The sequence below is a fragment of the Buteo buteo genome, chromosome 13, assembly GCF_964188355.1.
Source record: "Buteo buteo chromosome 13, bButBut1.hap1.1, whole genome shotgun sequence".
Lineage (NCBI taxonomy): Eukaryota > Metazoa > Chordata > Aves > Accipitriformes > Accipitridae > Buteo > Buteo buteo.
Window position 1 is genome coordinate 24,506,078 of NC_134183.1, and position 22,927 is coordinate 24,529,004.

At 42.8% G+C, this 22,927-nt stretch overlaps 1 protein-coding gene across 4 annotated transcripts in view; it reads left to right on the forward strand.

Annotated features, from left to right (window-relative positions):
- Window positions 1-736: 736 nt before the first annotated feature.
- The window catches only part of ZFAND6 (zinc finger AN1-type containing 6), a 38,996-nt gene continuing 16,805 nt past the window's right edge, over window positions 737-22,927 (forward strand). The window contains exons 1-3 of one of the 4 annotated variants that reach the window (XM_075045109.1): window positions 737-848; window positions 2,599-2,641; window positions 3,811-3,904. The gene's annotated coding sequence lies outside the window, so the exon portion shown is untranslated. Of the gene's footprint in view, window positions 849-1,533; window positions 1,735-2,598; window positions 2,642-3,810; window positions 3,905-8,128; window positions 8,216-22,927 lie in introns of those variants that run through there. The other 3 variants (XM_075045110.1, XM_075045112.1, XM_075045113.1) reach the window with 3 other exon arrangements.

The window sequence follows — 22,927 nt, forward strand, 5'->3', positions numbered from 1 at the left end:
TATTGTCTCAGAGCCCCACAAGGAAAAAAAAAACCCAACCCCAACCAAAACACCCCACGAAAAGAAAACAGAAACGAGTCAGGTGACGTACTGTAGATAACAAGAGACTCAGACCCCAGAGCTGACTTTTTACAGGGCATGTAAAGCGGGCGGCCGCCCAGGGGGCGGCGGGTGGCGCACACCCCCCCACGCAGCCGCTCCGAGCCCACCCGGGCGACACCCGCTCGCTGACAGGAAACCTTCTCTTTCACCTTTGTGAAACACCCACCTTGGGCAGAGGGGGTGGCAGCAGGCAGCTACACGGGATATTCACAGCAAAACGAATTTACTGGGGGGGGGGGAAAGGAGGATGGACGACGACGTGCCGAGATACCGCGCGGTGTGAGGGGGCGATCTCCTCACGGGCTGCCCCCAAACGGCCGCCGCAGGCCACCAACCCCAGACTGGGGGGAGCAGCCCCCCAGCGCCGGCCGGGCCCCCCCGGCCCGCCCAACTTGCCCAGTGCCGGCGGCCGCTGCCCGCTCGCCCCCCCGCTCCCACCCCTACGTTCGCCTCAGGTCACTGGCGAGGAGGGGGGGGGGGGGAAAACACGGGACAGGCCGCTGTCCCTTTAAATAGCATTCTGTGGTTCACGTCGCCGCCGTCTCGTTGTAATAATTAGTCGCGGGCCGTAGCACCGCCTCCTGCTGCTCGCGGCCTCCCTTCCTCGGCTCCGCCAATCAGCGCCCGCCCGCGTCACTCCGAGGGCTACGAAACACGGAGAAAGGGAAAAAAAAGTTTGGTGAAGAGCGAGCGGGGCCAGGCGGGGCCGGGCGGGCGGCGGCGGGACGCGGCGGGCCCGGAGGCAGGTGAGGGCAGCGCGGCGAGGGCCGGGCACCGGCGGGCGGCCGGGCGGGCGGGCTGGGGGCCGGCGGCCCCTCTCTGCGCCGGGGCAGGTGGGGCGGCGGCCGCCCGCTCGCCCCTGGGTAGCGGCGGGGGGGCTGAGGGGACGGTGTCCGTGTCGTCGTCCCCCCACCGCCTCTTCCCCCACCCCCGACCCCCGCAGCCGGCGGGCCCGGGGCTGCGGAGCGGCGGCGGGGCCGGGCCGGGCCCAGGGCCCCGGGGCTCTTTTTCTCCCTTTTTTGGTCGTTCCTTCCTCCTCCCCTCACCCCCCCCCTCGCCGGGTAGCTTCTCGCTGCGTGCGCAGGAGCCATCCCAGGGCAGAGGTGTTTGTACTCGTGTCCTTGGGTGGAAGGGGAGAGGCAGCCGGCCGGCCCGCCGCCCGGCCCCCGCCGCCCGCTCCCCTCCCTCCCCGCCCCCGGAGTTATTTTAGGTGGGGTGGGAGAGGCCGGGGCGGAGGGGTGGGGGGGTCGGCGTCCCCGGCCGGCGGGTCTCCCAGCTGCTGGGGGGATCGGACTTGAAGTGGTGGTGGTGGTAGTGGGGGGGGGGGGGTCCCCTTCGCCTCTCTGTCGGGGCCTGCCCCCGGGCCGGGGCTGTTGGTGTCTGCCCCTCGGATAAGTTCAGTGCAGCGGTTTTGTCTCGTTTGGGGGACAGAAGTGTTTAGGAAGCAACGTGCAGTTGGTGTTGCGGCACCCTTCCAGTTAAACCAAGGGTTTAAGTCTGCACCGTCTGTCATCCTTCGGCGTTTTGTTGGACAAAAAGTTCTTCTTGTTGCTCTTGTGTTCACCGAGCAGCCCTGCGAAATTTAACCAGACTTACCTCCTTCTAGGCTCTGCAGAAAGCCTGGAGTGATAGGTAAGGGGTGTGAACATCCACTCGTGTTTCCACAGGATGGTAGGATGGGGGAATCTTAAAAAATAAAAAGCGCTAATTATTGTACTGCTAGTAACAACGGCAACAACAATGAAATACAGAAGCTTCCACCAAATGTGCTGATGTAATGTGGAGGCATTTGGCAAAACCAAAGGTAGTTACTTCTCCCCCTGCGTGGACTGACTTAAAGTGCACCGTTGTGTTCTGAAGTCCATTCCCTAGATGTTTGTCCAGGCTTGTCTTATAATAGATGTCATTGCATAAGAGTTAGAGGGAGTAAAGAGCATGCTGAGTTTCTTTCAGTCTTCTAAGGATCTATACTTGCATCTTAACTGTGCCAAACTGTCTGTGTACACTGAAGAGAGAAGGGCACAGCTTCGTAAGCTGCCCTATGAACTTTGGGGGGGGGGGGGGGGGGGAGGAGAAGAAACTATTCTCTTCCTCCTCCTGCTTCCAAGCAAATGACTTTGTTTGTCTGATGTCATCTTAAATAATTTCTTTCACAGAGTGCTAATCCTCTTCTGAACTGTGGATGATGGTAACTCAACAATTGAGGAAGCAAATATGCCAATTCCTTCCTTAGTCTCTTTCCTGTCTCTCCTTTAACTTATATAGCTTTGATCTTTGAATTCTGCCTCATTTGTTTATCTGGTGCTGAGGTTCCTATACCTGTTCTTTATATTATCACCTAACCTAGACCAAGGGGACTGGCTCTTTTCTGATCTGTCATATATTTGTTCAGGCAAAAGTAAGTGTTTTTTAGGAGGATTTTTGTTCCTTATGATACTGGATATCAAAGTCTGTGACATATCAGTGGCATAATTCCTTGTGTTTACTACTTTCCAGATAGAGGAGAAGAAATTCTTCACTGCTGAAGAAGCTATCTCCTGTATGTATTTCATAGGATACCTCTTAAAATATTTTTTTGTCTTGCAAAACTATGAATCATGTTAAAATAATAACAGATTAAAATAAATTTACTTCTTGACTAATGATGAATTTATGGCAAAAATGCACAGCATTGTATGTTACATAATGTGCTTTTAAGAGTGATCTAAGAATGTTAAGTTTACATTTCAACTTCTGGTTACTTTATGGTCTCAGATGGCACATTCAAAACCTTATACAAATAGCTTGAAAGAGATAGTGGCAGGTTATCGGAAGCAGAGTAGCATTAACACAAACTACTGAAAAGTTGCTATGGTTACAGATAAAGGTAATCCCTGTTTCTGTGAAAGTGTGTCCTTTTGTAACAGCTATATTAATCAGTCTGATTTCTGAGAGAATTGTAAGTATACAAACTTCTGGCTCCATTTTCTTGGCAGCTAATAGCTATGCAGCTATTTTTATTTATTTTTTTTAATACTGAATGGGCTATGACTTGCATTCAAGATACTTGATTTAAGCTACAAAGAGTATTATAGATTACATAGAAATGTACTTGGAGCATGCTGAATTTAATGGAAACTGTAGTATACTTATTTCTTTTCACCCAAGAGATCTCTGATGTCAAGGAAAAGTCTTCTAAAATGTCTAGATCCTTTCTCAAGGACTCTGACTGAAGTGAGTGATGTGGCCATCTATCACTGGAGGCCTCAGTGGTGCAGCTGTACAAGATATAATTCTGTGTCCTGAATTAAAAAAACAAGCAAACCAAAAAACCCCATGCCCCCCCCCCCAAAAAAAAAAAAGAAACCCAAACAACAAAACCAAAACCCCAACAACACCCCCTGCCACCTCCAAACCAACATGGCAACTGCTGAGAGTGGGTGAGACCTGTTAGAGGTGTGCAGCTTTATAGGTCAGGAGATAACAGGGGAGACAGGGAGTGATTCTCTTAATGGCTTATTCCCTACACAGAAGGAAGCAGTTGGAATCTAACATGTGGATGAACTTCAGTAAGTTCTCAGGGTAGCTAAGCTTTGGGTGGTTTGAGATGGCTGCTAAAACTTACAAGGGAATGTGTTTCTGTCTGGTACATCTGTACTGCTGTCCAGACAACTCACCAGTCCTGTGAAGACCCGGTATTTACCACATGCACCTCTTTGTTGTTTCCAGATTTGATTATTGCTGTGCACTAGTACATCTTGGATTGAAAGCAGCAAGAGAAATCTCAAAAGTTCTTCAAGATTACTGAAATCTCATCAGTCTGGTATGTTGTTCTCTCTAGGCTCCTGGAATAGCAAGCTGAATTCTTTGTATGTGAGGGCCTCCATAGTTACTCCTAAGGATAATGAAGTTTCTAGGATCTTGGCTTTTCATCAGCAACTTCATTCTTGGGAAGTAATACGCTACTAAGAACTATGGAACTATGTATCGCTGGGGTTGTATAGAAGATTGGTTTTGGTAGTGGTGTTTGTAGCAGGACAATGAACCTGTGCTCCAGAACCTTCAGTCAACATACACTCTGAACTTGTTTTCATCTTGCTTATCCAGCCTGGAAATTCCAGGTACTTTTGCAGACTTTTAAAACTAAAGTCAGGTTGGAAAGGAGCTATTGCTAATTGACTTTCTAGAGACTGTACACTGATGTACTGAAGAATGTATAAGAATATGAAAAGGAATGTTTTTCATCACACAGAGAATTTTCCCCCCCTGTCCTTATGTAGACATGATCCTCATGAAGTTTATGCTGTTTAGGTGTGATAAAAAGTGATTACTAATGTCTCAAAATAATTTCTCAAATTTCTGAAATTTGTTCCAAAGTTCTGAACTTCCTATAGTAATGTGCTTTTGAAATTAATATGTTTCCAAAAATATCTTATACAGCAAGTTTTTGAGAATTATTGTGTATAAACAGGATTGCAGCATCTGAGGGTCTGAAGGGAATGGGAAGCTAAATACTATTTTTAAAGCTGTCTCTAATAATAAAAAAGCTAAAAGAGCTATAATTGCTTAAAAACAATAAATAAAAAATTCAGCACATGCTGTAGTGCTGACATAATTGACAAGCAGAGGGTAAAGTCCTTTGCTACAATGCAAGTTCAGTATGCGTATGCAGCAGTTCAGTTGCTTTTGCTACTTATTAACGTGTACAGAATCCAGGAGGTATAATGTATTCAAGACTGTGAAAAACAGGTGCAAAATTGTGAAGAAAGCTCTTGATTCGCACTGATCTGTTGGGAACTGGACAGCGAGTAACCATCTCTTCGTCTAATCCCTGAACAGCCATCACATGTAGCTTTTGATCGCTACTATTCTGGTCTCTGTTTGAACTGGTGACTTAAAGATGAAAGGCTCTGTTCTTGATCTCTTGAGCTGTCAAGTCCTCCAAACTTGCTGTCTTCTGTATGTGTAAGATTACAGAACGAATAGCCTTTTAGCTGTTCCATGATTACAATAGCCAAATGAGTCAGGTGCTCTCTCTTGTTACTGTCCTCAGTGCAAAGTTCAGTGGCAGCAAACTCAATCTTTTTTACACTGCTGTCAAAGCTTCCCTGCTTAATGTACTTGCAGCTGCAGTCTGCTATTTTCGTTTTTTCTGCATTGCTACAGATATTGTAAGAGTAGCAAAGGCATAACTTCAGCCTGGACCTTAAAATGGTGCCTCTGCATTTTCTCTAAAATGTATGTGTGTTTACAGGGAAAATAGGTGGCTTATGTGCAGAAACTGAGCTTGTAAGTTAGGCTTTTTAATGTCTAGTTTCACTAGGTCTCCTTCAGCATGGGATAATAACTTGAGTAGCAATTTTTTTATGTCTGGATTCCTAACATCTAGATACAGATGTGTTTACCCGTGATTTCTAGTCCAGTGAGGGAGGGTCAACTGTGAACCATGACATTTGGATACCCCGTTTCACAGATTTTTTGGGGGATCTTTCCTTCTGTGAGGATAGCAAGTTACTTTTGGGGCATTCTTAGTGTGATAGTTTTGCGTTGTGTGGGGTTTTTGGTTTTAAATGAGGTGAGGTAAGCAAATCTAGGAGGTCAGTGCTGAATGGAGGAGAATCTGCTTTGCCATTCCTCTTATGCTCTGGGTAGGCCACGCTTTTGCTTATCAGAAGCTGACCAAGCTTCTGCCAGATCAGTGACTCAGAGGCAGATGGAAGGGTCTGATGAGCACCAGAGCTGGGCTGAGGGAGTCAGCCAGACTGCATGACTGGTAGGGGAAAGGTGGGGAGAAAAAGGGATGAAAGTTCTCCCTTGTAGTGATAAGGAGCTGCTAGTTGCCCATGTAACAGGAGTGTGAGCTGAAGTGTGGGTGGGATGTTTGACGATAAAAATTATTTTTCATCGCTGTTGCAGTTGTGAGGTGGCTAGACTTCTGTAGTAGCATATAGAGCTGGAGAGTTTTGGGGTAATGTGTTTGGTTTGTTTTCTTTTTTCTTGCCTTTTGAAAGCACCCAAAACCTGACTTTAGGGTTGTCATGTCCTCTTCTAGCACCAGGCAGTTTGGTTGATAAGATTTGTGACTTCTGCTATTGTTTTTATGGGCCTAAAGCTAATATGCTCTAAACTGAAGCTTTCCAAGATTGGTTACTGAGATACTTGGAGGACAATTTACTGGTATGTTTTACTTGCATGAACTATGTTCTTGGTTTCGATTGCTTAGATAACGTTTGGTCAAAAAAAGTGTCATGGAAGTATGGCCTCACAGTTATACTCAGGGGACCTGATTAACTTCTAGCAGTCCTGACTTCTGTGGGGCACTGAATTCAGTTGCAAGGGTTAAGGTCTGGTTCTTTCAGCTTATATTTTAGGTTCTGTAGGGGAAGTTATGTAAATCTTGTTAATTCCGTTCTTGTAGTGTTTCATACTTAACTAACTTACAACTGTATGAATTGCTGCTTTCCAGTCCTGTTTGGGTTTGTAGTGTGATAGATTGCTCTAAAATAGAAGATAACAGAAAATGTGCTATTTGACCGTTTTAGAGGAACTAGATGTCCTTCCTGAAGGTGTTTTTTATGGTCTTTTGATGTATATGTCACAGCTCAAGGGAATACTTAGCTGTAAATATTTTCCTGATGTTGGGTGCTATTTGCAGTAAAGCAGTATGCTAAACTGTCTTGGACTTGATTAATCTGCATTAGGGAAGTTAAAACAGATACCCATTTTGGGGTATAGGCAGTCAGTGAAGCTAGGGAAGGCAGGTTGCTCCAGTGCTGGCTAGAGGAAAAGGTGGCAAGAGCCAGAAACAAGGAGGAGTTTTTCCTCTCTGCCCTTGCGCAGTACAAAACTGACCCAAATGTGCTTACACTGACAGGTGCTTTATCTTCCTCTAGATTAATATTTTTAGTTGTTATACACTAAACATGTGAAAGCCTTTTGTGTAAGGCAGCCTTGCTAACCAGGTAAGTCTTGCATTAACTATGACGATAACTTTGTGGGTGCAGGAGGGAACGCTGACCGTGTTCTGGCTCTTGCCCGTGTTGCTTGTTTGGACTGGGGCAAGGTTTTTTTCTCAAACAAGTTTCATATCTGCACTTGTGAAATATTTATTAGACCTTGTTTTGTTTCTCCTCTTCTTGCACGTTCCAGGCTTTTCACTTGATAGATGGGTGGGGAACCGCATCAGTGTTTGCACTGAGGAGAAAGAAACACTTTTAATCCGAACGACAGGTTTTTGTCTAGTGTTAAGAGGAGCTGTGCTGTGAGAAACGCTGTTGATTGTCAGAACGTGAACAACATCTTGCAAATTCGCCCAGTCAAGTGAAGCCTGAATAAGCGCAAAAAGTTTCTGGCAGAAGCCATGGTACCTTGTGAGATGGAGACGGGCGCTTCCTGCGAGTCCTTCTGCTGACTCATGCTTCAGATGGGGAGAAGACTCTTTGGAACTGGCAACCCAGCGCATTTCCCGCCGGGGTTACTGGTTTAGGTCGTGTGCCCGGCTTCCCGGGCTAACTCCAGTCCCTCTTTAGGCGCGGATGGGCTCAAAACCCCCATCGTCTGATTCTACCCGGCAAGCAGAGCAAGCGGCGGTTGTGTAATTGCGGCGGGAGAAGCGCTCCCAGCCCGCTGGGGTGCCCTTCGCTCTCCTCCAGCCTCAGCCCATCCGGCGGGAGAGCAGGGCGCTGGGCCGGGGTAGGTGCCCCGCCGGGACCGGTGCCGCCAGGAGGCTCGGCGGGAGGCGCAGAGGGCCCGCCGGGGGGGTGTGTGTGGGGGTGCCGGCCGCCCGCTGCCGCCGGCCGGGGCGCTCGCCGGAGCTCGCTCGGGGCGACGCGTCGCCGGAGGTTGTAGTTTGTCACAGCCGGGAGCGGGGTGCTGTCCCTTTAAGAAGCAGCTCGCCCAGGGTGCTCTAACCTGCCCAGCCTAACCTGCTAGCAAGGAAAAGTTCTTTAAATAATGGATACGCCGCTCCGCCAATCGGGGAGCGCAGCCTGGCTGGCGGGGCGGGGCCGCCTCGCCTCGGCCACTAGGGGCGGAGGAGGCGGGGCTCCGCGTCCAGGCTAGGTTGCGCCGAAGTACAGCTTCAAGTGAAGTTAATCTGGGGTGAAGCAAACAGAAAATTGTGGAGATTTTGTTGGTAGGAATTTTCCGGTTCTAATCGCGTCGTGTGGCGTTATTTCGCCCTCTGGGGCAGTGAAGTTCATGTGCGTGGGGCTTTTTTTCATTGTTTCGTTTTCTAATGATGGCAGAATATTAACATTTATGCAGGGAAGCAGAACAAAAGGGCTCTTTAGACAGGAAATAAGGTGTTGAGAGGCTCAAACTTGACCGAGTTTCTTTTGTCATCTGTTGGCTTGCACCGGGTTTTTTTTCGTGGAAGGATCGAGTCGTTCCACCTTACCTTTTGGAGAAATGTTAATTCTAAAATAGTGAGGATAATGCTGCTGGTTTGGAGTTACACAATGTTACAGGAAGAGAGCTCGATTTTAACTCTTAACTTCTCTGATTCTGATGAGATTTGAGGGTAACTAATTATGACAGCTGCTATGGGATTATTCAGTGATAGCATTTGCTCCAAGTCATTTGTCTTAAATTGTCTTTTGTTGTATCACTGAAGACTGCTGTGCTGTTGTCTGTGCATTTGTTCTTGATGAGATGAATGTCTCGCAGGTCTTTAGCATTTAGAACAAAGATATGTAAAAATTATGTAAAACACCGCAATTTTTCTCTTCTTTTTTTAATCAGTTTTGCAGGGTATCTGGGTCTGTCAGAGCTCTGATTATAAACACAGGCAGGAAAATTGGGTGTTATTGCCCTGTGTTGCAGCTACTACCCTTCCAGGAAAAAAAAGGGGGGGGAGATTTTTTTTTTCCTTTGGGATTGGTCAGAATCTCTTTTCAATCCTGTATTGCCTGACGATAGCAGGTGTTTTCTTTTGAGGGAAGATTATTTTCAGTTTCTGTATGAGGTTTATCGTATATGGTATTTTTAGTGACTGTTTCTGCATCTGAAAGGTCTTCAGGAACAGGAAAAGTATGATTTGCCATGGGTGGCTTGGGATAGGGTGAGAGGGAGGAGAGCAGGAAGTGGTGAGTCAGGAAGCAGGGGGTTTCTAATGAGAACGAAGACTTTCTTTTAATTGTCATCCTTTCTGTATCTTTGACAAGTATGTTAGATGCATACAGATCAATGCTTTCAGAATGGTGAATATTATTTTCTTACTTCCCTAAATATATCCTGTTTTTTATAAAAACACTTGTGTCTATGTACAGCTCCTCCTGGGAATTGGAAAGAGATAGTCATGGCCCTAATACTTGTTGAATCGAAGGAGTTTGATGGGTTTTGTATGATTAGTCAAGATGATAAAAGAATGGATGTGAAAACTGAGCAACAATCTTCCACGTGACAGTGGAAAGCGATTACTTAGACCTTTACTAAATGTAAACAAGTGCGATTATTAAAGTATACCTCATTCTTTCAGTTTTACGTTGAGCCATGTTTTCTCCCAAAATGCTATGTATGGATTACTTTATATATGTCAGAGTGTCTTGATGCACTGGCATCTTGCCATGCTCCAGTGGCTTATAGGTCTGAATTACTAATTCACTCTTGCTATCTGTCTTTGTCTGTTTATAGTGTTTTTTAATGTTCTAGACTATTTAAACCCTGGAAATACTACTTTAGAATGAGCAGTGACTATATATGGTCTTTTAGCTGAGAGGTGGGCCAGGTCTCATGTATCAGGGGAGATATTTAAGACTGGGATATGTAAGTGTTTAAATACTTGGATTTTGATTCATTCCTGAACTTAAAAGTGATGCTAGGCATCGACTGAGTGGCTAGGTCAGATGTCTGAGGTGAGGGCAGGAAGAATAGTATAGTTTGCTATAATTTCTGTAAACTTATATTGTGACTATGGGTATTAGACTTGCTTAAACAAAAGGAAGCAAACTTAAGTATTTGTGCGCTATTAAATACTGTGTTTAGCCAAAGGCTGGTTTTGCTTAGAACAAGAAAAAAGCTGAATACATGAGGCAATGTGGTTCATATTGCTTGATGACTGAGTAGCCATTCTTGTTGGGTCCCCTCTGCCCTCCAACTTAGTTAGGAAAGATGTATTATCTGGGACCAATTTTCCTGATTTATTCGACACAGAAGTGAAATGCTCAACTCTCTCACCACATGTATACAATTCTAATGCAGGCTGTTTGTAGAAAGCAAATCTGCCCTAAAGGATAAACATACCACTTTGCTGGCACAGCTGTACAACTTCTGTATTCAGGCTACAGCAAATGTTTCTTGCCTGCATTCAAAGCCGTCGCTGGCAGGACCCGTGTTGTCCCTGCATGACGATTGGTTGTTCCGGCACTAGTTGTTCATAAAACCTTCTCCTGCACATGCTCCATCTGCAGATCTTAAAACACTGTGAATGTGTTGTGTGCTGTGGGATTTATGTGTCTGCTTCTTGTGCCAGGATGGAATATACATCTCTGATGTGAGTAAGAGATTCTTAAAAGTGATTGTAAACCTGTGTACAAAATGCAGGACCAAATTTTATCTCCACTGTTTGAGGCAAAGGGGATCTGTGCCCTATGGTCCACCAGCTGCTGGTGGCACTTCCCGGTGTCGTGAAGTGGGTAGCCCACCATGTGCTGGGATGGTAACCCCGCACTCTGGTTCTGTTTAATGCTACTTAGAGAAGGCTGCACGCCTGCCATGGGATGATCTCTGTAAAACATGCCGGGAGCCTTAGGGAGGGCAGACGTCCATCCTGCAAACAGTGACATGGGCTTCAGATCCCTGCTTGTTGAGTGCCCTCTGCTACGTGCAGGGGCCTCCTGCCGCTCTTCCAGCAGAGCGGGTCGTGTGAGCAAAGTGGGGGCAAAGTCAACTAGGCTAGCTTAAATTGTTTTAAATTAGTGGCTTGAGCCAACCCAACTGGCTCTTAGCCCTCCTCTTCCTCCCCCTATTTCCCAAGTGGTTTAGTGATCGTTTCTGCTAATTGCCATGTGCCCAAGGCAGAAGGGAGTTGGGAAGAGGAATAATGTCGTCTTAGAGAGTTTCAGCTCTATCCCAAGAGGGACATCTGCCCATAGTTTTAGATGTGGGGTTAGGCCTGTTAACTGGTTTGCCTGCAGTTTCTAGGAAAGACGTGGTGAAGGGGTGAGCTCAGGAGCTGTTGATCATTACAGCCGTGCTGTTGCAGGGGAGATTGGTACTGGAGGGACAGCCCTCTCATGCAGATGCAAGGACTCCTCACGGAGATAGTTGGCCTTCTGTGGTGTGGAGTTCAGTCTGGGTGGGGCAGATGATCTGGCCAGTGATGTTTACACTGTAATAAGGTTTTGTGAAAACAAGCAGTTAATTACACATGACCTACAAAGGAATAAAAATAGCTTGGATCTGTTCTTGCTTTAAAATCCATTTAACAGAGGCATGAAAGGTTTGGGATTTTTAAACTTGCTTATTTTTTTTTTTACCTTTAGAAATATCAGGAACATTAAGTCCTTCTTCCCTGTTCTTGTTGGATGTCTCAGATGTGTCATAAGCTTCTCAGCCCTTAATTGAAGGGGTGGGGTGATATATTTTTAACAGATCCCTTCTTCCAACTGTGTTTACAGGGCTTTTGAGCTAAATAGAGATTAACAAAAGCAAAGCTTTGATAGTGCAAAAATTTTCTCCTCAGTCAAGTTGTGTTTTCTTGCTCATTCTCCAGTTGTGGACAGAAACTGAGGACTTTTTGTTTGAAAAGTAACTTTATTGGCTATTAAATTATGCGTTAAGAGATAAACCGAGTGAAATCCTAACTTGATCCATCTTCTCTCCATTTAGATCAACTTAAGACAATCTTTTGAGTATTACTTAGACAAATGAACACTTATGTTTGAGTATTTCCTAAAAATAGCTCCTTTTTAAGCAGCAGTTTTATTAAACACACAGTTCTTCCTTTAACTTAATGGTTCAGCAATCTTGCAGAAGCTGAAACTGTCTCTGTGCTGAAGACCACCCCTGCTCAGCCATTCTGCACTGTCAGGATGTATTTGTATCACAGGGCTTTAACCTTCAGGATATGGTATTTGTCAGTCTGAAACATAATAATCCTGTATCTGGAACTAAACTATAAACAGTGTGGCTGACTTGGCAGGCCCTGGCAACCACCTGAACAGTTTAAGTAGCCCAGGGTTTAAGATGACACTGCAGTGGTGTGTCCTGTGATTCATGATGCTAATGCATTTTTATCTATGTGAAGGATTAGGGAAACAAATATAAACTTAATAATCAAATTGGGGTGGGAGCTTAATACAGTATTTTTGAGAACAGAAGTGAGGTGCTTTCAGCTTGTTTAAACGTTTTGCATTGGATGTGTTTGTTTTTTTTAAAACAAGGACTGAAGTTTTCACCATTAGCTTGAACAAGGCAGGAGGCTAGACAGTTTTACTGTGTGTGCTGTTGAATATAATTGGGTTGATGAAAGCAGAATATTGCATGGGGAAGGCAGGTATTTTCCACTTAAGGTTTTAAATTATATTTGGAAGTGAGAGGCAAGAGAGAGAACCACTGATTCTGCAGGCAAAAATGTAGAATTTCTGTACCTAAATGGGACATATTAATGTTTTTTTATACAAAAGACTATTTTTGAGTTAGATTGTCAGAAGAAAACATTTAACGAGTTGTTGATCATGCTGATTTTGAGGATGAGGTGGTAGGGGAGATGTGAGACTTCAAAGAAGGATAAAATTGTTTCTCTACTACTCCCTGTATGAATTTAAGATGTTTTATTAAAATCACGTATAGAATCAAGGCCTTGATGCAATATAATGTTATCATGTAGCAGAATAGTTTTTGTGCAACAGAATGACCTTGCATTGGAATCTACACCATTATCAAGGTTGGGGCAAAAGAAGTGGCTGTGGTTTTGAGTGTTCAACTGAAACGTTTGGAGATTGTTCTTCCTGCCTAGTTCCTTCAGAATCAGGTAAGAAGCTTACGAGATAGCTTTTGTTGCCGATGCAGGAGAGTTTTCTAAGTGAACTTCACCAGACTTATGTTGGGATTATGCTATCCAAATATCACGCTAGTATGACGTACTGTTGCATATTGGTGTTAAGTCCTTGAATAAAGTGATTTTGTAGGTATTAACATTTGTTTGATAACTAATTCTAATTATTGTCCTGGAGAAAAGTAACTAGAAAAGTAATTATTTCAGTGTTTTATGATATCAAAAACATTTTATTACCAACTTGCAAAAAAGAAAAAAAAAATTGTGGCAATATAGAAAGACTTACCTGGAACATCTTTTAGGGAAGAGACTTCAGAATTGCTCAATAGGATTGTTTTGAATATCAGTGTATTTTCATGGGGTTTGTTTAAAGTATCCTGGGAGAGGAGGAAGGCAGCATTAGTAACAATAGGTCAAGGTAAATGTATTATTAGTTACATAACCAACAAATTGTTAGCTGAGTGTGACAGACCATGCAGGGGCTGAGTCTAGTGCTGAGATCAAGGAGTATTTGATTTGTTGTGTACTGGCCTGGCTGCTGTGCATTAATTTTTTACCTTCCTAATAAGTCTAGTCAAACTTGACTTAGAGCTTTGATTGCAATTTAAAACCCCTATGCATAGCAGTGGAGTAATTCACTGGCTTTAAAAAAGTTTTTTGGAAAACAACAACAACAAAATCTAATTTCACACTCTGGTCACTTAGTTGATTGTGTTGCCTTCCTGCATTTGCTTTTCTCTAACTTGGTGTCTGTGAAGCTTTTGACTGTTACCTATGGTTTCACTAACTGCAAGAGTTAGCTTGTTATTCTGCAAAGTCATAATGTGGCTGTGACCCATGGTCTTAAGTTTATACCTAGTCATTCTGTATATAAATAAATCCCTGATTAGTTGCTACTTACTTATCCTTCTATCTTCTACCTCAGATCCCCCACTGCACAATCAGAATGCTTGAAATATCAGTCTGCTCTGTTAAGCAATACCTCTGTCCTTGCTTCAGCTCTGATACCTTAATTTCTCAGACTGTCAAGGTCTGAGATGAAGAATTTATTGAAACGTCTTTGTATGGCCTGATAGCTCTATCTGGTGAACTTGCACAGGGTGGCATATGCAGTGTAAAATGCATGTTGCAGTGTTGCTGGCTTAACTTAAGCAGCATCAAGTTAGTTGTTAAAATGGGAAAGTCTTCTTTTGAAACCCAGGGTTATGGGTTAAAATTGGTGATTTTTACTTTAAGGGATACAAATATTCTTCAATGGTAGTGTGGTGGTTTTTGTCTTCAGAAAAGGAGTGTGAGACAGGAGACGTTTCTGGGAGACAGTGTCAGGGCATTGGGCTTTTGTTTTTCAAGGATGTGATACTTGTGGAATTAGCCTAGTGTAATGCAGTGGCTGAAGCTGCAGTGCCTGTGAATGCATCTTTAGGCCAAGCTGAAGGGTACTGGTCTTGCTGATCTTGTTTCTGACCTTATACCATAATAAAAGGGAATATATTGTGCTCTTTTTCCAATGTTTCCTGGTAGAAGCCCCGTTGGCTGGTGTTTGTGAATGGAAGGGAATGAATATTGTTACAGAAAGCCGCACCTTGCTGCCAGTTGAGGTTCAGTATCTTGTGAGCAGAGTTTGTTCCCTCTTTGTCCATTCTAAAGTGTGACAGAGGCTTTAATAGTCCAAGCAAAATAATTGGAGAGATCTGGCTTGCATTTTCTATGTTTGTGTGCTTCTTTATATCATGAATTTTCCTTTCTCTGTGAAGTGCTGTTACTGTCATGTGTTGATATGTTCTCTGGCAGAATACAATCACTATGGCAAGAGGATAAAAAGAGAAGTCAGATGTACTTAAAGAGTTATTGTTCAAAATGCTTCTAAAAATGCAAACTTCTGTTTATGTGGCTTGAGGAAAAAGGGGGAATCCCATGGCACTACTTAACAACTTGGCCCTTTTGGATACAAGTCCCTCCCTTAAAGCCATTTATGGCTGTATTTTTCTATGCAGAACTGTAGAAAGAACTCTGTACAAAGGTATCATCGTAATAAATGGGGAGACAGTGGCATCCAGCCATGCTATTTTTAGGCTATTGTGCTCTTAACTTGCTGATGTAAGTGTTTGGGACAGTAAGTGGGGGAGACATTGTACTAGAAATGCATGCTCACATAGCTGAATCTTGTCTGAAAACGGAATGGATAGCAAACTTGGTTATCAGGAAGGCAGTTTACAGAGTGGTACCTGGAGTATTAGTAGGTAAAAAGGATGCCCTGGTGATTAAAACACAATGTTGCAATACAGACTTTTACTCAAAAGATGTTGGCTGGCTTTCTCGTCAGCTGAGAAGCTGAAATATGTGCAGTCTGTTCTGTATGGGCTTAGGAAAGAAGTATAAAAGCCCTTATTTTCTGTTCCATGGTGGCAGTGGGGAAAAAACACCATTGTTCTCAATCAAGTTTCTTCCAATAATTTTTAAGCTTTTCCTAAACAGTGTAATGACCTCTCCCTCAGAGCAAATGGTGGAGTTTTGGAAACCTTCAGAAAGGAGAGTGTCTCACACTGCAAATTTCTGATCATTCCTTAGCCCCTGTCATGGTTTAACCCCAGCCAGCTACTAAGCACCATGCAGCTGCTCCCTCACTCCTCCCCCCACCCCAGGTGGGATGAGGAGGAGAATCAAAACCAGGTAGAACTTGTGGGTTGAGATAAGAACAGTTTAATAATTGAAATTAAAATAAAAAGATAATTATAATGAAAAGGAAGAAAATGAGTGAAATATAACCCAAGACAAGTGATGCACAGCGCAGTTCCTTACCACCTACTGACTGATGCCCAGCCAGTCCCTGAGCAGTGATCCACCCCTTTCCAACCAACTCCCCTAGTTTGTATACTGAGCATGATGTCCTATGGTATGGAATATTCCTTTGGCTGGTTTGGGTCAGCTCTCCTGGCTGTGTCCCCTCCCAGCTTTTTGTGCCCCTCCAGCCACTAGGAAGAAAATTAACTCTATCCCAGCCAAAACCAGGACAGCCCTGTATCTGTTAATCTGACACTATCTGGATAGTCAAGGCTGACACAAGGCAAGTCTTACTTAATTTTCTCTCTGACTTCTTGGTGATGTGTGCATTTTTCCTTGGGTTTTACTATGAGTGAGGCTATGCCTTAGAGTTCAGTTCTGATACTAACTAGGTAGTTTCACCTTCCTCCTGATGCATTGTTAACCTTGACTCTTCAGGCACAGAGCTGTAGAGCTGCACCATAAACCAGATACAAGAACCAATCCAAGCTTTTGAAGAATTAAGTCTTCAAGGTAGATATGTTTCTGGCCCAGCAACACTGGCAGAAGTATCTAAAGCCCCAGATTACCTATATCATGAAACCATTGCATTGGTTGCATATAAATACATATTGGATGCATGTATATTGGTTGCACTTAAACATTTATACATTACAGTGTTTCAGGCAGTGTAAGGTGAAGGTTGAGAGGAAACTTAAGGAAAGATGGAAAACTTCATAGTGTGACCAGTTGGTATATTTGTATCTTCAGTGAAACTTGACAGTATATTAAAGTGGTGGATAAATATCAGTTGTCCAGCATGGTGGCTGCTGATCAACTGTATAGTATTTTCCTATGCATTGTGCAGGGTGATAGGTTTTAGTATTTAGACTTCCAGTAACTTGTTTGGATTCATGTAACCTGGCTTCCCCAGTGACTGAAATAATTAAGCAAAAAAACAAACAAAAAAAACCCCAAACAAACAAAAACACCAACAACGAAAACCCCTAGAATAGCATTAGGGTTAAAACAAAGTAGCACCTTTGAGTCCATTGGCTGAATTTATGTGCATTGCAAAAGATGAGGAATGCAGCTTTGCCACAGGAAGCGTCATACTTACACCTCTTCTGCTGAAAACTTGTCCTTAAATACCCTCTTTGTTTGGTCAGGCTTCAGCTTTAGGTTGAGTTCCCTGTCAAACCACAGTAAGGGTATTGTATAATTTTGCACACTTAAATTAGGCATAGTGCATAATTCTAAATAGAGGAACACATCATGCATGATAATCACAATGTTCTTGGAAGTTAAGTTGAATTCAAGATGCCCTAGCCAGAAATGATGATGATAGTTTTATTTATTAATAGCTAGGAACCCTGATATTAGAGCAGGACCTCCCTTAGCATTAGGCACATGTAGAACTGTAGCATTATAAGCTAATTAAAATTCTACATAGTGCTGTTTACAAAAACAAATTATAATGTGTTTTGTGCTTACTGTCAGTTCTAGGCAACAGGTGTTTTGTTAACAAGAAGCTGTCTATTTTGGGAACTTGTGTTAAAGCAGCTTTTATCTCTTCTGGGTTTGATATGCTTAAAATAAGTGAAACTTATGCTGTATTGAGAGAAGATTACTTATTCACTGAAGCTCAGAAGACACGATTACTGAATCTATATCTGTACTTTCAGTAATTATATGGGTAATCTCATAAGCATTTGAATCCTTAAAGATTATTTTTCATCAGTTTGTAAACTCAAACCTGTTTTAAAATACTGCATCAAAGATAGTTTATGGAGTTACCCTCCTTCTGCATCCCTTAAACTTTGGTCTGGTATCTTAAGGGAATATAGAGAATTTTAGAATCTCCTGATTCTAATTTTACACAACCTCTGATTTCTGAAATGGCCGACTTCAATATATGATGCCAAAGAAAGCAGAATGTAGCCTTGTCTTGTCTGTTTCAGAGTAGCTTTCTTATCTTTTCTAGAGCATTTTAAAAGAAGGCATTTCTGTAATATGACAGATTTCAAGTAAACCCTACATTTATAGGGCTGTGTAGAAATATGGAGAGCAACTTGAGGAGTCCTGCAGTCTTTGGCTTAGGCACCTCAATGCCAAAGTACAGCTATGAGATAGCACAAACTCCAGAGGAAAGAAAAGGGCTCCTCGAGCTGTATCTGCAACTAGTGCAGCTCGACACTGGTTCAGCTACACATGATGGAAACTGTGGTTTGTGTGAGTTGACGTAGCAGACTGCTGACAAGCGATTACTGAGATGGTTTGATTTTTCTAATGGGTGTAACTCCTGAATTTTCTCTTGAGCAGAGACGCCAGAGCAAACGCTACCTAAAAGTATGCTCTTTTATTAGTAGTTGCATGTTCTATCACAAGTGTAACTTCGTCTAAGGTTTCTGTGGCAATCTTGTCATAGAGACAGCAGTCTTCCAAAAATGGACCTGCTCAGCCTGTCTGCCTCTAGCCTTAAATCTTGGGTGATCTGCGTAGGCTAAACTGAGTAAGTACAACCTCACGTTTTGGGAGAAGAATGCTTTGGTCTCTCTTCTGCTTGTGTATGGACATACAGTGCTTTGGGTAGGACAACATGACCAGTGGGGTGGCTGGCCAGTGTCCTCTCTGCATTCCTCAGATATGCCTCTTGGACTTCTCTCGCTATGATTGTCCCAGAGATACCAGTAGAAAAATAGCTCCCTGAAACATGTGACTTGCTCTTTTCTCATATTCACTTTTCTTGGTCTATAATTCACTCAGAAATTGTCTTTACTTTGTACAGAACTATAGTTACTGCGTTGCTCTTGGTGCTTTTAATGTTTAACTAGTTATCTTTATTGAAGGTCCCTGTTGTGTCTTGCTGTAAACAAGTGTGTCCAGCTCCAAGGGTTATTTGCTGTTTTTTCTCTTGAATCCAAGAAGTGACTTTGGTGTGTGTGGGTTTTGTTTTGTTTTTTCACTTGCATTCAGGTTGACCTCTCCAAAAAGGCAGCTTTGTCAGCTTAGATTTTCTGATAGTTGTCACTGCTGAGACAGAAACTTAGAACATGCTAGTGGTGCTCTTTCTGAAAGCATCTCTGTACTTCTCTGGGCTGGATTAGCTGGGGTTGCCTGCAAATGTATTGTGCAGCTGGGGGATAAGAAGTAAAGAGGCTATTAAGTTTTCTAAGTCAGAGGAAAAAATGATGTTTCTTTGAATTTCACAAAGTTTGGATACTGTCATATGCAAGGGTCTAATTCTAGTGGTGCTGCAGTGTTAGTCTTGAACAACTAAGAAGTCAGACATACATGTTTAAATGTACTTACAATGATAATCCTTGGCATCTTGACTTGTATTTTGCTGCTTTAGGCTCAGGTTGAAATACATGATAAATAGGAGGAAAATTCTCGAAGGCTTTATACAGAGTGCTGCAGCAGATACCAGATGCTCCAGCATAAAGTAGTGGTCATTCCCGCAAAAGCCCCACCGTCATGTAGTGAAAGCCAGTAGCTCTGTGTGGCAGCTTTCTGGAATTACAACACTTTCATGAAAAACTCCTTTTGTCTGTACTCTGCCTCTTTGAAATCCCATGTAAACAAAATGTGATTCTTCCTACTAGTGAATAAAATGTCCTGTTGCCTTGCTTGTTATTTTTTTAGGATTAATCTTCAGTAGAGTAGTGAACTTCATGGAATTGCCCCTTTATTTGGTATGGTGACTATACTAAAAATTTTGGAAATTAAAAAAGAAAAACATGCTTATACTTCTGGTTTTAGTTTGTACGCTTGAAGCGGTCACTGCAGGTAATTTGATGTGTTTGTATGAGGTGAATGAGAGTTTCTGAGGGACCCTGTTTTACAGCAGTTAATCTTTGGTTCTAGTAATCCGTACTTTGCAAGGGTTGAGCGTGGCCACAAGTAGTAATTACAGTTTCAAAGTAAGATCTATTAATAGAGTATGCAGACAAGCATAGAAAGCTGAATCCTTATTATCAGTGATCTTGATACCAATATAGAATCTGTGTGTCTTTGTTCTTGCCTAGTAAGAGTGAAGAGGTTGTAGTGAAATGTTCTCTTGCTCCTCGTGTAACCTTGAGAACAAGAGCAGACAGCTGTAGTTGGCAGTATACATGCTTTAACACTAGAGGCTTTGTCTATACCAAGTGTTCCTGGGTTGTATAATGATGTAACATTGGTAGTATGATATTCTGGCTCAGATTAGTTGTGAAACTTGCTAATGTTCCTTCCCTTCCCAAGACCTGAACTCTCTGTTTTCTCTCCATCTGCCACTTCTGAGATTGCACTTTATTTCATATGTGTGGCTCTTTTTTCCACCAGTGTGATTATTTCACAGTCTTTCTGCCATCTTAAATCTGGGATTTACACAGTACAGGGAATGTAGCTTTCTTGAGGGTCCAAATTTTATTTATATATTTATTCTTGTACTGAGGTATTTAAACCCGCTGACTACTTAGAATTAGAAGTGAAGAAAAGACTTCTGTAAGTCTTTCTTTTTGTAAAGTTTCTGCTAGGAGTGTCTAATATAAGTGCTTGGTTTTTAGCCTAAAATAAGTCTATGCGTGAAACAAAAATAAAAAGCTGTTCAACAGGAAAAGACTGGAACATAACTAGATATTGGATGACTTGTCAAGTGAGCTGAGAGAACATCTTATGTAAGTCTTTGGTCACCAGTTTGAATATTTCGTTTTCAATATTAAGTCATTATATAAATTCTACTTCAGTAGTTCAAATTGCAACTGAAAACTGTATTTAGTTGTGAGCAGGAAGAAAACTGGAGGCCTACTGGAATGAATTGAAAGCTTTAAAATGCATGGATTCTTTTGGTGCTGAGGAAGTTGGATAACTCCTGTGCTTTGAAAAATGCAGCAGCTGTGTGTTCTGCTGCTACAGGAACAAAGAGGTCACTGCCCTCACAGATCTGCTTGCATAGTTGGTCCTTAACCGTATTCACTTTTTTAACTCAAAGCATTCTGATGAAACTGGGTCAGAGTGTAACTACACATGTAGCTATGCTGGCAAATCTGAACCAGCTGTAGTGTTTTAGCCAGGGTGAGCTGTAGATGAAGTGACATGTCTGACTGCAACAGCAAGCTGGGCCGAACTGTAATGACTGAGGCCCCTATTCAAATCTGCTAGTTCTTCTTGGCTCCATAGCAAGTTGCTGGTACATGGTAATGCCTTAAAGCAGCTACAAATGACTGCTCAGTGAATGTAAATTCGGGCCTTTTGGGAGAAAGCAATGGAGTAAAAAGAAAACAGGACCATTCTGTAACTTGCTATTAATTTGTGAGTCTAGTGCTTTATACCCTGAGTAGTGTCCTGCTTGCAGCAGGATACCTGAGCAGCTGTGGCTCTGCAAATTCCACTATGAAGTGGTATCCTTGAACGCAGCCGGTGCTTTGGTAGTGTTTGCAGCAAGATTCCAGAGGGCTCTGCTCGTAGGCCTTTATTTGCCATTTGTTTTGATAAGCCTGTGGAGGAATGAATTTCCTATTTAGTTTTTTGTACCAACGTGCCTTTTCATACAGTGATACAGGTGGTATCGGACATCTGTACCAGTACATGCCTGAAATGAAACATATTTTTGTCTACACAACTTCATTATCTTGCTTTTATTTGTGCCTGGGATGAAGCTTTGTATGTTTAAACAGCACAAACTACCGTTTTTGCAGTTTCTTCCTTGCTTCATTAGCACAAAGAGAAAACGATCATTAGTACTGGTGCTACTTAAATCAGTGCAGAGCTGCTTCATTATAAAGGTGATTATGATAGAGGAGGGAATATTTTAATCGCTTGTTAAAAATTGGATTCATCCTTTGAGGTGAGTGTCAGCTGAAATCTGTCAGTGCATTGATCTTTGACAGTGAAGAGAGTAGCTTACACTAAATTTTCTTTCTCTTTGAGAAGCATTTTCAAAGCAGGCATCAGTATGGTTCAAACTGTGTCTGGTTTGGTACTGCAGCTGGAGCAGAATGCTGTTTGGGTGGTCTCTTCTGCTTCAGCATTAGCATTTAGGAGGGATCCTTCCCATACCAGTCATGAATTTTAGGAGAGTTTGCAGAACACAAGACTGTACTTCAGCTGGTGTAGTTGGATGTGAGGATCTGCTTGCTTTCCCTACCACAACTTGAAGTATGAGGACAACTAGAATTCAAGAGACCTTTTTCTGTGGGGAAGACGGATGAAGAGAAGGCTGGCTTCTGTGCAGGATTTTTTTTTTTTTTTTCCTTGAGAGGGGAGAAAAAAGATTATTCCTAAACCTTGTGTGTTTAATCCTGCTAAATGCTGCTCTCTCTGATCTTACTGATTAACATTTGAAGCCTATAAAGCTAGGCTATCAGTTATTTGAAACTAGTAGCATATAAACATTTTAATTAAAAGGAAAAGGGGGGGGGGGAACACGGGACACACCAGTATCGTGGTGCCTGCTCTGTGGGGAAGAGATACACACAAGTATTTTGTTACTTGCTTTGTAGAGTATTCTAAGAGGGAGCTCTTTTCCCGGAGAACCTGATGTCCAAAAGACTTAACCTGCTTCAGTGTTTCTACAGCTTCAGCTCTATACGTTTTATAATCGGGAATGTCCTTTATATGATTTATTGTGGTTTTCGCTTGGTACGGAAAATTATTTACTCTCTGAGGATGTGCATTGGTGAAGGGGGAAGGGTAGGACCTGTAGCAGCAGAAGTAAGCAGGCCGTAGATGCATGAAGTTGTCCATGTATGACATGAGTAATGGGAATGGGTGGACGTTAAGCACCAAATTTGTAGGAAAAGAAGGTCTTAGCCTGCAGAGCTGTGTGCTGCTATGCTTCTAGTGCAATAAATATTTTTGCGAAGGAAATTATCAGAGATAATTTTGGCTTAAGCTTAGCAATTTTTAACTAATACAAAATGAGGCCCTTTTTTCCATAATCTTCAATGAAGTGGATGTTCTGGGGTTGCATTGAGGGGGGTTGTTTAAGGCTCTTGCCCTTCCCTCTAGTATGCTTCCTTCTCATTAGTGCTCATACAACTGGTTATACAACTATACTGTAAAGCAAAGTGGGGAACATGCTTGAAATATTGTAAAGAGTTTGGTTGC